Genomic DNA, 17,500 nt, shown 5'->3' with positions numbered 1-17,500 from the left:
CCCAGAGCCACTTAGAATAGCTCACTCTAACCAAAGACACCTTACCTCCTCTATTCTGGTTCCACTTAAGGATGAGGTTGGAGAGCGACCGAACACTTAATCCTATAACTTGGCCAAGATTTTCGTCCTTGTACAGCTTATTTCACGTAGTTCTGTGGCAGAAATAGTTTTACCGCTCTTCACACTTTCCATGGCACTGCTTTGTGACTGATATAAAAATCCAGTGTCAATCTTTTCTTACAACTCAGCATTCACGTTGGAGGGATGGCAATTTTGGGCCAAGATAGAGTAAAAGGAGTGTAGTTTTTCAGGCCAAACTGCACAAAATACTGAAGAGAAACCTGGACACCTGAATGTTAAAGCCTGTCACTCTTAGCATTTTGTACAAGGAGGGAGAAATAATATTTTGTACAAAGAAGAGAGAGTTTTGTATTTTATGCCAGCTTACGAGGGCCTTGGTTTAGCTCATGGACACTCACTACAGGTAAAGGGCAAGAGAGCTGTTAGCACGAGTACCATGGAAAACGAAGAGCTCCAGGCCCGCCCTCCAGTCAGGCTTACTATACTCGGCATTCTTTTAGTTATGATTTTTTTCTTAATGCAAGGAAGACGGAACCAAAAGCCAGAACCCGTAAGATTGTTCCCTCCACAAATAAAAACAAATTAACAGGGAGCCAGATTCAACGTCCGTTCATTTCGAGATGCAAACAATCAACTGTGGAAATTAGAGAGATTGGCTAGAAATCCCCATTTACCTACTAATCTACATTATTTACCTCCTTGACGTTCTTAGTAATGTCAATACTCTTTTCACTATACTTGACCTAAAATTGCCATCTTTCCATCCTGAATGCAAAGTTCTAATAGATTAACACTAGATTGTCAAGTTAGTCACGAAGAAGTGTAATGGGAAGGGTGTAGAGCCTTATCAGTGTCGTTTATTAACACTAAATTATTATGTTAGTCACGAAGTAGTGTAATGGGAAGGGTGTAGAGCCGTAGCAATGTCTTTTTATGCCACTGAACCCATACGTGTTCCCTACTTGTCAACAAGTAGGTTGGTGGAGGGTTAGTGCCTCTCCCCGTAAAACAACTAATTCAGAGTCAAACGGCCACCGTTTACGGAATTATGGCTTCTGGCTATAGATAGATAGAGAGAGAGAGAAATAAGCTAAAGGAGGAGAATCTGGATCAAGTTAATGTGGAAGAACTGTAGCAAAAATCGTAATTGGATTTAAGATGGAAATGGAAAATATTGTAATGTTTCCCCGGTCCTTTAGCCCCGTCGTGTCCACCTGCCGGAGTGTCGTGCCGCGGGTCTGGGCGTGGTGGGGTGCGGGTGTGGTGGTCGCCCCCGCCCACCACCTGCGCCCACGCTGCGGTGGCCGGATATACCATCACAGCCACGCCCACCTCCTACGCCCACGCCCATGCCAGCAGTAAGTGGTGGGCTTTCTGTCTGCCTGTCCGTTTCTTTCTTTGTCTGCCTGTCTGTCTGCCTGTCTACCTATCTATCTATTTGTCTGTCTTTCTGTCTGTCAGCATGTATGCATGTATATACATTACTTATAACTATCTAGGTATCTATCTATATCTTTCTATCTATATCTGTCTATATGTCTGTCCATCTGTCTGTCTATACATCTATCTATCTGTATATATCTATATCTATCTGTCTATCTATCCATGTATTTTTTATCTATCTATCTATCCATTTATTTATGTATTTATCTATCTAGCTATCTGTAGTCAGACGCCTTTATCCCGAAGGGGGTGGCCACAAGCAAGGCCCCTACATGTCATCTTGTCCTCAGTCATCAGGCTGCCTTCCCTCCAGCTCACACCATCGTCACTCGTACACGTCTCCACTCAAACCCTCCATCTCGTCCTTGGCCTCCATTCCCCCCCCCCCGTCTCTGTCTGTCTGTCTGTCTGTCTCTCTCTCTCTCTCTCTCTCTCTCTCTCTCTCTCCCCATCACTCTGTATTTATTTATCAAACTAATCATTAATCTGTGTCTGTCTGTCTATTTATCTGTGTATATTAGCCTGTCTGTCTATCTGGCTATCTCTCTATCTATCCATCTAGACACACACACACACACACACACACACACACACACACACACACACACACAAGATAACCCCAGCCCTAACACAACACATCACACACACACAGAACCATAGGGCCTCTCACCACCCCTGCCCTAACCACACACACACACACACACACACACACACACACACAGTAAGTAAGTAAGTAAGTATTTATTGACCACAATATCCAGTTACACATACAGGATTTCAAGCAACAATAAACCTTAACATGATAAACAGTACATCAGATATTAGCAAACAATTATGGTCCACAAAACAAGCGAAGTATTAAAGGGTTGATCAGTGAATCTATATAGCCTTAATGAAAGATGGAAATCATTACACTTCTGATTAGTAACTTAATTACAATTTGACCAATGATATATCATGGTTAGAATAAGAGCATACAAAATGAATTAAATACACTTTAAATAACATAGGTTATGATAAACATTATGGTACACACTAGCCAAAACAGGAAAGGACCTTATACACTATCTCCTCAATAGGAAACTGAGCATCGTCACCAATGATTTGACTCCAGGAAGTAAAGTTATGTCTTGTACGTATGTGCTGAGTCAGTGGACACACCTCCAGTACATGCAACTCTGTTTGCACAGCACCACATGGACAGAACCGCTCTGCTACCGGGAGACGTCCCCGTCCACGCCGATTCCAACGGCCCGTCTCAATAGCCAGATTGTGACTGATTACCCGCAGCCGACTAAATGCCATTCTGTGTACCTCACTAGTTTTACCACGACATTTATAGATCTCGTGAACTGTTAAGGTAGGGTTCAGCACATTATAAATTAGGCTTCTAGAAGATGTAGAGTTAGAAATTGATTGCTTTAAAGATTCAATGCCGACTTTAACATCATCAACAGAATTATTAATTAAACTCTTAATGTGTTTACTTGTTGGTGTGTTAGCCGCCATGGTCAGCCTGACGGCGTGCACCCACGGATCATCAGGCATACCGCGCCTCTCCCCCCACAGTCGCTGGAAAAGCTTCCTCTGCCTTGCTAGTACTAAAGATTTCAGTGGCGGGCACCCGAGTTCCACGTAACAAACGGCCGTGCACGCCGTCATACGAGCTCCCAGCAGCTGTTTAATAACCCAGTTATACAATTTTTCCATTGGCCTCAAGTTCCCATTGAACCAGGACTCACAGCCATATAGGATGGTTGACATTAAGGCTGCTTCAAACATTTTCTTTTTAACATAAAATGGTAAGTCTATATTCTTTTCCAGAAATGACACAAATTTCAGAATGTGGCACATTTTTGCTTGTGCGTGGGCGGTAATGGCGGACGACAGGGTCCCGTCTCTTGTGAACAGGCTGCCCAGATACACATACCTGTCACACCACTGCACGACCATATCACCAACGCAGAATGGCTCACGATCGCCCACTGACGCATGGATTGCAAAGAACTTGGTCTTAATATTATTCACAACCATGCCATTATTTACACAGAACTGATTCAGAAATGTAAGTTTATGTTCCATCCCGCGTCGCGTTGTCGAGAGAAGAACAGTATCGTCCATAAGGACAAGGAGATGAAGCCACTGTAAAAAACCATCTGGCCCACAATTGGACTTTATCAACTTAATCATGCTGTTTACAAAAATGATAAACAATAAACAAGATGTTGGGGACCCCTGTCTGACGCCGATCCTGGATGTTACAATGGCTGTCCCAATAATGCTCAAAGTAACCCCGTATATCGCCACCAGCGCCGCTAACATTCGCGACCCGCACCCCAACTCACGTAACATGCGAAACAGTTTGGCGCGAGGGACCCGGTCGTATGCCATTGTAAAATCGACAAAGCAAACAAATAATTTATGCTTTCTCCTGTGGGACAAATCAATTAACAGTTTGTCACACCATGTTCAGTGCAGCCCCGGCTCTCCTGACTCCCTGCCTGCTCCCGATACGGAACAAACCACATACTTAACCGAGTTGATAGCACCATGTCATACAGCTTTGCCAAACAATTTATTATATTTATGCCACGGTAATTCTTGGGTAATGATCTGTTACCTTTCTTAAATATCGTGACCATACGGGCCAACTGCCAGGATGTGGGATAAGAGCCAGAGGAAAAGACTGAATTAAACAACGCTAATATAAAGTGTATCCACTGGTCTGGTAAAAACTTTATAATTCCTGGGCTTATCCCATCAGGCCCACACGCTTTATCTTGCTTTAATCTATGTATTTCTCTCACAACCTCATCAAATTCTATGTCATCATCAAGAACTGGTTTGGTTACATTTGTATCAAACTCAGTAGGTACTATAGGTTCAGCATCATGTGGGTTATATACCTCCTCAAAAAAGACTTTGAAATCCTCATTTGTGGGTTTTTTATTACCGTCAGAATCATCACTATCATCTCTATACTCCCCACGCCAGTCTATAGCTTTCCACATACGCCTGTCATCCATATCATTTAAGAGTCTCTCCCACCTGCTCACTGTGACATCCTCTGGCACAGTCACCTGAGCACACCGACTGGCACTAGCACACCTGTACAAAATATCGGCCATTTGGCTCACATGAGTATCAATGTCAGGATCAAACTGGGGAATATCGAATCGAGAAAGGTCCCCAATAAAGTTTTCGATGTGAACATCACAAAACTTTATAGGACGTTTAAACCGAGATTTCTTCTTCTTACAACCTGAATACAAAACTGCATAATCACCAAGCAAACCCGCCCGCACACCAAGACACACCCTATCCACCACAGGGGGGGACAGAGCAACTGCTATGGGGGCGTGATCCGATGGAAGATCAAGACCATTATTCACAGTGAAACTTTGAATGCAATTTAAAATTTTGGTAGAAGCAATACACACATCTACTTCGGAAATCCATTCATTATGTTTCCTATACGTCAGATTGCTCTTATAATGTTTTTCACCATATTTCAAGTTATTTACCACCACTATATTTTGTTCTACACACACAGTAGTCATAGTATTTGCATTCTCATTAGGCAAATTAATTTGCTCAGGAATCTCGGGGTAGGTGAAATAATCAGATCCAGAGACAAGTAAATTCACTAAAATACTTTGAACACCAGTACCAAAACGTGTGGTCAGGTCTCCCATTAGTAGAACATTACAATTTTCCTCTTTTCCACATATGATTTTCTCTTGTATATAACTGAAACTGTTAGGATTAAAGTACTGCGAATCTGTAGGGGGTATATACACAAACCCCAAGAGCACAGTGCTCAATAGGGACAATCTGAGCCAAACTTGGTCTTTCATTTTACAGTCTACACCCATCACAGATGACTGTAAACAACGCTTTACCAGTACCACTGTGCCCCCTCTATGTCCGTCTGACCTCACAGTGTCTCTATAACAAACATAGCCAGGTAGAGAGATACGATCACTAGTTTTCACTTCATTCAACCCTATCACATCGTAATTCATTAACAATGCCAGTACAGTACATTGGGCTTTTCTAACTTTGTACGAACCCCATTGATGTTCCACGACATGATTGCAACGTCTTCTTTCTGGTTCACCTGGAAAGGAGTCGGCCGCCAGCTGTCGATGACCACCTCGTCACGATAAAGTTTCCTCTCCTTCGTGTCCAGCCTGATCGTGCAGCCGACGTTCTCTGGTTTAGTCCTCTCTGCCGCCTCAACATCCCGCAGACGCTTCCATTCGTTCCGTACAGAAGGATGTACGTCTTTCTTTACAAACACACGGTCAGACGGCGCGCCAGTCTCCTTTAGCCTCCTGGTCTTCCCAAGAATTTTATCCCGCACCTGCTTCGAAGCCAAGGTCACCAGGATGGGCCTCTTACGTCCCCCTGGTTCACCTCGTCCCAACCTCCGACAGGACTCGATGTTCAGGGGTTCGCCCAGTTCACTCCAGATCTTGCTAAGTTTCCCCTCGTCTGTCGTTTCTCCAGCTAAGCTCTCGCCCTCATCAGGGACACCCAGGACGACCAGCCTTGTTTCCCTTTCTCTCCTGTCGATGGACTCCAGGAAGCTCTGCTGGCTGGCAATGATCTCAGCTTGCTTATCAATTTGCTCTTGCATACGTGACAATTTTTTATTGAAAACACTCTCTGGTGATGTTATTTTACTCTTGAGATCTGCCAGTTCTCTCGTGATATATAATTTCTGCTGTAACTGACGATTTGATTCCTCTAACTCGTTTTTTGACGAGAAATTGCAATTCACCAGCACATCTTTATTCAATCTTGATAACTGGTGTTTCTCCATTTGCAATAAATCACTCAAAGACACACACACACACACACACACACGATAACCCCAGCCCTAACACATCACACACACACCACCACCCCTGCCTACTCACACCTGCGCCTTCCGGTCACCAGGTAGGGCGTGGCAGGTGAACACGACCAACCTGGAGAAGAACTTAGACACCCTGCCGCCCTCAGCCAACGTCAGCGTCACCGTCACGGCCTTCAACGACGTCGGATACAGCGCCCCAAACTACCCGGTCTTCTGTCGCACCGAGGATGATGGTAGAGATCGAGCCTCTATTCTGTATTGCATGGGAGACCTCGTAGGGTTTGTTCGTTAGCGATTTATTTTTGGTGATCATACCTTCATTCTATTTTATTTTATTCATTGATTTTATGTCTGTTTAATATCATCATACTCTGAACCAAAGACGAGCAAAAGAATAGACAGTAAGGTGTGATAAGCAAAATAAATCACTCAGGAATATGTGTTAGGTAGCTACTAAGGGATCGAACCTACGAAGAGAGAAACCTGTACTGTACACAGGAAAAATCATCTGATAAATTACCAATATGCCGGGAATCGAACCCGGGACTCTCAGGTGAGAGCCAGGCAGTATACCACTACACCACGACCAGGTAAAAGTTAACTAACGTTGTCACAATCTTGTAACCAACGTCCCTCCGCCCCCACTGTTGAGGTGTAGTGGTGTAGTGGTATGCTGCCTGGCTCTCACCTGAGAGTCCCGGGTTCGATTCCCAGCATATTGGTAATTTATCAGATGATTTTTCCTGTGTACAGTACAGGTTTCTCTCTTCATTCTGACTTGCCGTAAGTGCTTGGGATAGATTAAAAGCATCTACTTGCCTGAGTGCCAGGGGGTTAACTCATCCTCTTGATGCCCACAGTGGGGGCGGAGGGACGTTGGTTACAAGATTGTGACGACGTGAGTTAACTTTTACCTGGTCGTGGTGTAGTGGTATGCTGCCTGGCTCTCACCTGAGAGTCCCGGGTTCGATTCCCGGCATATTGGTAATTTATCAGACGAACCTACGACTTTATAACTTAGGGTCCAATGTTGAAAATCAGGGTCGTATTTTAGGTTGGCTTATCGCAGCATCATTTCCCTGGCGATTTATACTCCCTCTTACACTCCCATTTCCTCTTCTATGCCATTGATTTAATTTTAAGATCTAATACTCAAAATAAATCACAAAGAAAGAGATGTTATGAACCCTCCTGTCGCCTACAATACGTCCCACAAGGATTAAAAGCGTGTACGTTGCTGGTCTACCTAAGCGACCTTTCTTCCTCTCCCTTCGTATTCTCTGATGAAGGTTTTTAGAGTTATATGTTGTGTATAGCTCGTATTCTTGTCGGGTAAGAAAGCTCCTTCACACCTCTTGCATAGCGATTTATTTTCGGATATGGCTGGTTAATATCCTTTTGCACGTTACGTATGCTGAATATAGCGATGTTTCAAGGATTTATATAACACAGAAGAAGACAGTAAGGTGTAAAATGCAAAATAAATTGCTTAGGAAAAGTTGTTAGGGAGCTTCTTAATCGACAAGCACTTAGACTACCACTTGTAAATTCTCAGCCAGTTGCTATGATATCCAGCCACAGTCAGGAGGGAAAGACAAATCACAGCTATAGTCCGTTCACCATAAATTGGCGGCAATGTTCGTCCATTGCAGTCCTTGCTAAATACCACAATACGTCGCTCTACATCCTTCCCACGGCACTCTCTCTCTCTCTCTCTCTCTCTCTCTCTCTCTCTCTCTCTCTCTCTCAGCATTCAGTAAGGATATCTGACCAATTTTAGACCAAGTTAAAGTGGAGAGAGTATAGGTGTTTTGCATGAGTAGTGACTGGATTGATGGACACTGTAGAAATGACATCACTTACAACCATCCTCGGATTTATATTTCTATGGCTGACCTGATTCACTTTTTTTTTTTAGGCGCTCTTGATTAGGTCCCCTTGAGGGGTATTAAAACATGGCTTCTTTGTTTATAGTAGTATTGCTCACCTTCATTCATTCATTCAGTCAGTCAGTCAGTCAGTCGGTCAGTCATTATAATCATCATCATCATCATCCCGACCTCCTTTTCCCACATAAGGATGGGGTAAGTCAGGGTTCAGAAAGCAAGGACAGAAAAAAAGAAAGAGCGCCAGACATGGAACTAATCAAGAGCACGTCCAGTGAGCTGGGCCACACACTCATTCACTCACCATTCCAGCCCCTGGAATCCTGACTCTACCTTGCAGTAATGACCATCTGCATATATTTTATTGATACTTATTAAGAGAAAGAATTTGTAATGGATGATTGGCTGCCATTCGTTCTAATTCATCAATTTTTTGCTCCTCTTCAGTGTGATATAGGCGACGTACGCACTCATCATTCAGGCCCTCGGAATCCTGACGCCACATGCATAACCATCCGAACGCATTTCTCTGTGTCTTTTCATTTCCTTTTTAGTTTATAGATGTGCTTCATGTTACCCATCAGAGAGAGTTATATCTTTGCTGCAGTGCCTGGCCCATCAGATTTTTTTTTATTTTCCATTTTATTTATACTGTAGATACGTTTCCTGTTGCCCATCAGAGAGAGTAATCTCTTAGTCTTCATGCCTGGCTATCATTATTTTTTGCGTCTTTTCATTTTTTTATATATTTATAGATATACTTCATGTTGCCCATCAGAGAGAGTAATTTCTTTATCTTCATGCCTGGCCCATCAGATTTTTTTTTATTTTCCTTTTTTATTTATAGATACGTTTCCTGTTGCCCATCAGAGAGAGTAATCTCTTAGTCTTCATGCCTGGCCCATCGGATCATTATTTTTTGTGTATTTTCATTTTTTTATATATTTATAGATATACTTCATGTTGCCCATCAGAGAGAGTAATTTCTTTATCTTCATGCCTGGCCCATCAGAACATTTCTTCTTTGTCTTTTCACTTCCTTCTCTTTATTTATAGATGTGCTTCATATTGCCCATCAGAGAGTACTATCTTTGCTTCAGTACCTGGTCCTCCTGAAGCCATACGGGCGGTGGTGACGGGGCCAACGACGCTGCTGGTTACCTGGTCTCCCCCTCGACCCTCCACAGGTGTCGTCCTCCACTACACCCTCTACTCCGCCAAGAATGACCAGGTGAGATTGTGGAGGTAGTAAGTAAGGTAGTGAGGTAGTAAGTGAGGTTGTAAATGAGGTTGTAAGTGAGGTGGTAATGAGGTGGTAAGTGAGGCTGTACAGTAAGTAAGGTTGTAAGTGAGGTAGTGAGATAAATGAGGTTGTAAGTAAGGTCGTAAGTGAGGTTGTAAGTAAGTATGTAAGTGAGGTAGTGAGGTTGTAAGTGAGGTAGTAAGCGAGGTGGTAAGTGAGGTAAGTGCGGTAGTAATGAGGCGGTAAGTGAGGTTGTAAGTGAGGTTGTAAGTGGGGTAGTAATGAGGTGGTAGTTTAGGTGGTAAGTGAGGTATGGGTCCTCATTTTGTCAGTTAGGGAAAGCTTCGTTACACCTCTTTCTAAGCGATTTATTTTGCTTATTACACCTTACCGCCCATTTCTGTGTTACGTAAATGATTCAGTATTACCATACTGTGTACAAGTAAGGTGCAAAACCATATTAACAAGCTGCATCCAAAAATAAATCGGTAAGGAAGAAGTGTTAGGGCACTTCCTTAACCACCGGATGTACGAGTCATCCAGGTGTGTTTCCAGGTAGCGGTGAGGGACGTGGTTGGCGTAGGAGGCTCTGAAGTGACGTGGAGAGAGCTTAGCGGCCTCACCCAAGGATCCAGGGTCCAGGTAAGGCACTTCACACCTACGACTAATTCCCTCTCGTAACTCAGACTTCCAGGAAGGACAGGTCTAAAGTCTTCTCATGCTCCTTGTTCCTCCTACAAAAAGATAAGGAAACAGATGGATAGATAGACTGACAGATAAATAAGGATCTTGGGTACGAGAGGGAAATTATCGTAGGTTAATATATTTTCTTTTATCAGAATGGTTAAGGAAACGTGGGTGCAGAATTTCCCCGTGTCCCTGGTTCATCCTGTAAATTCATATCAGAGTTACGGTAGGGAAAGAGTGGTAAATACTCGTATGTGGGAGAATACGACCCTAGTGTTTATCAAGGAGTCTATTTTTTGTGCGTTCTTGCCACTTCTAGATGATTTTATATTAGGAAGGCCCACTCGTACTGAAGAGGTTAAACAGAGATAACATTTAACCACTTCAGCTCGACAAATCTCTCTGAAGCTGAGGAGACATGATTGCAGTGAACTGTACAAATGTATTAAACTGTTTTTTAAGGTGGCAGTGCACTGTAGCCATCACATTCCTATACAGCTTGGAATATTAACCACGTAAAGGCAGCGTCACTGGATTATTCTGAAATTTAGACGTCCTGTATGCTGTACCCTCTGGTCAGCAATCGTGCTTAGAAAACTTAGAATTACTCACCCACTGCTTCCTCCCTGCAACACCTGCCCATTCACCGTCCCTCTAACACACCTGTCACTATAGTTTATTTCAGATTAGAATTGGAGTTGCAGGTGGTTAAAGTCATGGAGTACTGGACAGGTGTGAACAGGTGAAAGTCGTGGCCGAGTATATTTCTACCACGAACTGAACTATAAAACAAAACTTACAGTTACATCACCTATAATGTTACGTGGCTCTGAAGTTACTATATTTTCCTTTTCTTACTTATTTTCACTGAACTGCTGCTGCTTTTATTAACCTTAACTTTGTCACAGTCACATAATGGGGGGAAAGTTTGCCTAATATTGTACCTCTTTAAACCCTTCCTTTTTTTCCTGCTGGGTTATATTCCGAAGCTGAGAGAAGCTTGGTATGGTTCTGTGCCCACACATGATGCTACGACAAAAGTTCGCCAAATACTGCATCTAAACTTCTTTCTTCTAGTGAGAAATATTTCAATGCTGAAAGAGGCTTCGTATACCCTATCACTTTGTATGCCCATAGACGATTTCCATACACATGATACGTCAGGGAGGAGAGTGACAGACATGCCTGAAGCAGTTTATAAACGCACTAGGAGTAAGCGAACTTCTCTCCCTGGCCTTACACACATAAATACATGATTCTAGTCTGAAATAGACCCACTGGAATAGTAGGTGAACTGCAGTCTCAAGTCATACATACATAATTACGTGCCGAATTGTGGAGTGGATCTAGTACTGAAATTTTGCCACTAGTTCTACAAACACGTTTCATATGACGGACAGGTGTTGGCATTGCAGGTGTGGGTGACGGCCACAACAGCAGCGGGTGAAGGCAACGCCTCACTCAAGCTGACCGCCCTGCCCTCCCCCAAGTCGAGGTACTCCCCCGTGGCTGTGGGTGGCGGCAGGACCTGGAGGGTTGGTGCGGGATCTGGAGTGACCCTGGGGTGTCGGGGGCTGGGGTCGCCGCCCCCCACCATCACTTGGACACGAACCGGCGTGACAGTACAGAGCAGCCAACTGACTCAGCCACTGCCAGGGGGGGACCTTCATCTCACAGGTGGGTAACGTAAAAGCCAGGCCCATTGTACTCCTTTCTAGATACAAGTGCCCCAGTACAGGCAGCCGTAATTCGTTCATTTAAGGGTCACTGCATCCCACTTTCACTTGGACTTGAGACGGACTGACAGTAAGGAGCAGCCAATTGACTTACCCACTGCCAGAATCAACCTTCATCTCAAGAACCAATCACAGCACGTTGCACAGTGGTCTAAAGTCACCATTTCTTGACCAGATTTCCAAGTTATACTTCTTGTTGATTTCACCTACCGTATGCAGGCACAGTCGAGGGATTAATCTGCACTACACACTTGCCCACCACTTTAACCATCGACTGAGACAAGTGGTGACGAAGTAGATATGGCTGATTAGTATCGGTTTTTAGGTTATTTATGCAGAGTATGGCGATATTGGAAGGATTTCTGTAACAGAGAGGATGACAGTAAGGTGGGATCGCAAAGTAAATCGTCCAGGAAAAGGTGCTAGGGAGCTTCCTTAACCGACGAGAATACAGGCCTTGGTATGATTCTCTGTCCTTAGATGATTCTCCCTGAAAACATCAGGGAAGAGAGTGACTGGCAAGACTGAAGTATGACTTAGGTGCAGTGTAAGAGTGGGTAAAGTTTTGCTTTTGTAAATGTTAGCAGTTTCTATGGATCTTATATTTTAACCTGGCCTAAATCATCGTCCTTTTGCTGTTTATTTTATATAGCTCTGTGGCAGTATAGGATAATGCCTGTCTCTGTATCCTTTCCATGGTTCTTCTTCGTCACTAGCATCTTATTGTAGTATTAAGCAGTCATTAGAATTGAGAGTTCATGATGGAGTTACCAGTTTTAGGCCAAGTTAAGGTGAAAAGAGTTCAGTATTATCGGTAAGAACATCGTGTATAACGCATTCATTCCATAACACTGCTTTGAGACTAGCATCTTATTCTAGTGTTAATCTGTCGTTACTACTCAGAGTTCGAGAGAGAAAGAGAGAGAGAGAGAGAGAGAGAGAGAGAATGGCAATTTTAGGTCAGGTTAAAATGAAAAGCGTATAGCAGCATCAGTGACCACATCGTGTATACCGCAGCTGTGAGGGAGACTGAGAACTACACATGCTGGGTGCGAAACAGTGTGGGGGAGGACAGCGTGACCCACCAAGTTGTTGCTCTCACCCCACCACCACCGCCCACCCTGGTACTTGCACACGCCACCCACCACACCCTCAACCTAACCATCACACCCACTGGTGATGGAGGGGCGCCCATTCTAGGTAAGCTGAGAGGTTTTGTGTGTGTGTGTGTGTGTGTGTGTGTGTGTGTGTGTGTGTGTATTAACGAATGGTACTGTCACGGGGTTTTTAGGAAGTATGTATTATTAAAGAATATTTATTCAACAATACTTAAGAACAGGACAATGAATTGTATTATGAAAATCAAGCAATGATTACTTTATGCCGGCTTACTTCGCCGATTCTCTAAGGACGAGAATTTATAAACTTGCCCAACAGTACACAGCAGAGACTAATTACTCACAAGTACTATTTATTAGTACTGTTGGCCTCTGGAGAAAGTGACTCTACCCCTGACAATCAATAACTAATGCTATTAATGATAACAAGTTCTTGCTGATGCATTAACTCCTGGTTGCACAACGGATTTTAAGCTTAATACAAAAGGACTGGCCTAAGTACCAGTTATGAATAGCAAAGTGTTTATGCAAACTAGGAGCTATAAGTGAAATAAGCTTAATATGGAAAATAAAACACGAGTTTACATTACATTAAGCTGAAGAAAAGAACTGTTAATTTATTGATTACAATAAAATAAATTAACGTTACATGAGTCTCAAGATGAATTCAAATAAGGAGATCGCACTCACTCGCTCACTCAAAAGCTAAACTCTTAAGCCTAGGAAAAACGAAAAGAAATACTGGTCAAAGAGTGGACTAAGCAGATGACTGGGCGTCATTGCTAAGGAAGGACACTGTACACGCTGAGTCTCCCACCAATCACACTAGGTGGGAATCCAACGGCGGCGGAGGGAACTAGGCGTCGTTGCGAGGAAGGATGCTGCCACACACACACTACCTGCTTCCGCAGTGCTCAAACCTTGACTGATTTCAAATCGTGAGAAAGAGGCGAGTGTCGAGCCGCATTGCTAACGGCTAGAATGAGTGAAACACGCCCATAATAAATCGCTCAGTGGAAGTGCTAATGTCTCGCACAAAGACGATCACTTATGACACAGTGAAAAATTGTTCTGAAAACACTCCCGACCGGGTAAATACGTGGCGGTTGACTGAGTGATAAATACTGGGATTGCACTAGAGTTCGCAGTTTCCCACCAAAGTTGATGTCACGAGTTTTTTCAAATACAAAATCGCGCCGACTCGTGACAGGTACAGCAGCCATTTTAGGTGAGAGAGATGTTAATTACCTGTGTACAAAGTAAGAAATGGGGAAGGAGCAACACCGATCTAAGGTGAGGCGAGAGATTAACCCCTTCAATCCAGTGAGGTCTTTTTCAGTGGCACCTTGCTACCTCAAGACGATTTTATTCAGCTTCTGAGAGAGTCCTAGCAATGAAGGGGTTGTGAAGGCTGTATCTAAACCCTTCAGTTTGAGAAGCCTGAATAAATGGGTCTGGAGATAACAAGAAGGAACAACAACAACAACAGCAGCAGCAGCAAAAGCAATCTGAGTGACGGACCTTAATTTAGTGTCTGTACAGTAACAGAAGATTATCAACCATCCATCCATCATCCAATCCTATGCCGCCCCATGAGGAGAGTAGGAGCCCGGGGCTAGGCAAGTTTGACATTTAAGATGAGAGTGACCAGCCTCACTCATCCCTGCGTAGCATTACGTGAGCACTAAACCGCAACCATCCCTTGGATATAAACCTACACAGGCTCAATCCGATTGGAGGGCCTTAATAACCCACTAAACCACTAGGCCCCATAATTCGGTTACATGGTTACCACCTAGAGTGGTGTACAGGAAACCATTTGGCATGTTACTCAGTGTAGTCACCCATAGGCAGAAGGAAGAGGAAAGAGTGAAGGAAAGGCAGAAGAGGGAGTGTAAAGTCACCCGTAGGCAAATGGAAAAGGAAACGAAAATTTATACTGAATATTGTGGAGAAATCGATAGCCTGCGTGTAGTCAAGTTCTTGCAGACCCAGGACTATCACAACGTGAACCCGGTGGACTGCAGGCTTAACTATCCTCCTGCAGTCCACCATCCTCCTCTCAGGAGACAGGGATGTAAGTGAAGGATGTTTATATTACCAGGTAACTGAGCCGCCCGGTTCTATCAGTGTTACCGCATAAAGGCCCCCCTCTCCAGCACCACGTGTACAGTGAGTCTTCGTTACATGTCGATAATGCCCTATACTATTACTGCATTAAAATGCAACAGGTTCTGTAAATAGAGCAAAACCGGCAATTCGTTTTTAAAGGTAGCAATGAAACTTTACTAGGCAGTTTCCCACATATTATACCAGACTTAATGGCAAGAGAAGGACCTAAAAAATGCCACATGTAACTAAAGCTTTATATATTATATATTATTACAGTGTGTGTGTGTGTGTGTGTGTGTGTGTGTGTGTGTGTGTGTGTGTGTGTGTTTAGAGACAGAAGCACCCCAAAACACAGACATTGCAATCATAATGTGTCTACAACAGGGTATACCGTGCACCACCGGGTAAGGGCGGGTGAGTGGGTGGAGGAGCGTGTTGATAGTGGTGGTACAGGTGCAGTGGTGCGAGGTCTGCCGTGTGGAGCGCCTCACCACCTCTACCTCACCGCGTGGAACAGCCAGGGCACCAGTCCACCCAGCCCAGTCCTTCTGGCCACCACACTGGGCAGCCGTAAGTAGCTCATTCTTCGTAGTCCTTCTGAAGCTTCTCTTTTAGATCCATCGTACAGATACAATGACAAGACAAAGCTCACTACCGCTCCAGTATACCCAAAATGCAATGCCACCACCATCACAATACACTCACTGCATGCACCACACTATCACAGCAGACTGCAGTTTCATTAAAGCCTCAGCATAGATTCAGCAAAGGACAATAGGGAGCGACCGGCTGATGTGCTGGTTTCCTAAAGTGCACTGGGTCCAGGATAACAGCAACAACAACAATAACAACAACAACAACTACTACTACTACTACTACTACTACAATTGCTGCTGCTGCTACAACAACAACATCTACTACTACTACTAATGCTCTCGGGACATAACCTCGGCCAATATCCTCTGTTTCTCACATCCCTATGCTGGCTAATATTGCTACGCTGGAAGAGGTCTGATATATTTCTCTGGCCATGTATGATGCTCTGATATGATACCTCAGGAAGGAAAGTGACGGACATGCCCTAAGTGTGATGCAGAAGCAGTGGATTAGTAGGCAAACTTTTGTCTCTGCCTGTAAAGATTGGATATGTTCCTCGCTGGACACTCGCTCACAAATTTAAGTCTCTGACTGTGAGATTAGCGATGAAGGAAGAAGGTTTATACTTACGCCTATCAAGTACACGAGGTTTATGAAAGTAGACAACTCTTACCACGTCCTACTCTTCCTATGACGGCTCCTGTACACCTCGCATATTCCCCACTGGACACACACTGACTGAAACATCTGAATGTAACACCAAGGACAGATGGAGGTTTAGATTAATACCTGTCCATTGTAGTGTACTTTAGGTTATATATACTTACACTCAGCCACGACTCACACCCATCCACACTTGCTCATACGCCTTCATTCTAACTTCTCATGACCTGTAATTATTCCCGTTTCAGGTAAAAATTATAATTGCCAATTGATGGTATTAATGTTGGGCAGGTGTGGAAAGGTGAAGTCTAGGGCCCTTATTCTCGTCCATTAAGGAAGCTCCCTAACGCCTGTCCCCTAAGCGATTTACTTTGCTTATCACTCCCTACTGTCCTTTTGTGTGTCTTTTAGATAATTCAAATACCACCATACTCAGCATAAATAACATATAAACTGATATTAACCAGCCGTATCCAAAAACAAATCGATATGGAAAGAGGTGTTACGGAGCTTCCTTAACCGGCCAGAATACGAGCCTAGGTGCTGTTAATTGTAGCCTGAAATGGGATCTACAGCAGGGGGTATTTGGGCTTGCAATAATTGTCTGATCTTCCTGTGACAGCCCCTGGACGCCCCGGACCCCTGCCCAGCTGGTGGAGGTCCAATTCTACCTGCGTCATACTACGCACTCTCCCACACCTGGCCGGAAGTTGGCTGCCCCATTACACACTGGAAGGTAACGTTGCCCTCTCCTCACACTGATTTTGGACAGAGCTATCCTCCGCCATCAAGCTGTCCTCCCCTCTCTACATCACTCTCAGTTATATATGCCTTTCTCCATCCCATCCCTTCACTTCACCCTCGATCTCATTTATATACCTCTTCATGCTATCCTTCTTATCCTCGATCTCCACCTCCCTGTCATCCTCTCCTCGTTCCACATACATACATTTTCCTAAGCCAGTCTCCTCTATTCTCCATTTTCTTCTACACGACGGCAACGCTCATTATTATTAATACCGGACGTACTGTACTGTAATATACGAGAGGATGCTGACAGTCATGATAGC

The 17,500-nt window shown here is 43.9% G+C and overlaps 1 pseudogene; it reads left to right on the top strand.

Annotated features, from left to right (window-relative positions):
- LOC145412993 (cell adhesion molecule Dscam2-like) overlaps positions 1-17,500 on the top strand; it is a 78,811-nt pseudogene that overhangs the window by 46,127 nt on the left and 15,184 nt on the right.

Source organism: Coenobita brevimanus, chromosome 12 (genome assembly GCF_032717465.1).
Source record: "Coenobita brevimanus isolate Jiangsu-jjx chromosome 12, ASM3271746v2, whole genome shotgun sequence".
Lineage (NCBI taxonomy): Eukaryota > Metazoa > Arthropoda > Malacostraca > Decapoda > Coenobitidae > Coenobita > Coenobita brevimanus.
This window is presented reverse-complemented; position numbering and strand designations above follow the sequence as displayed.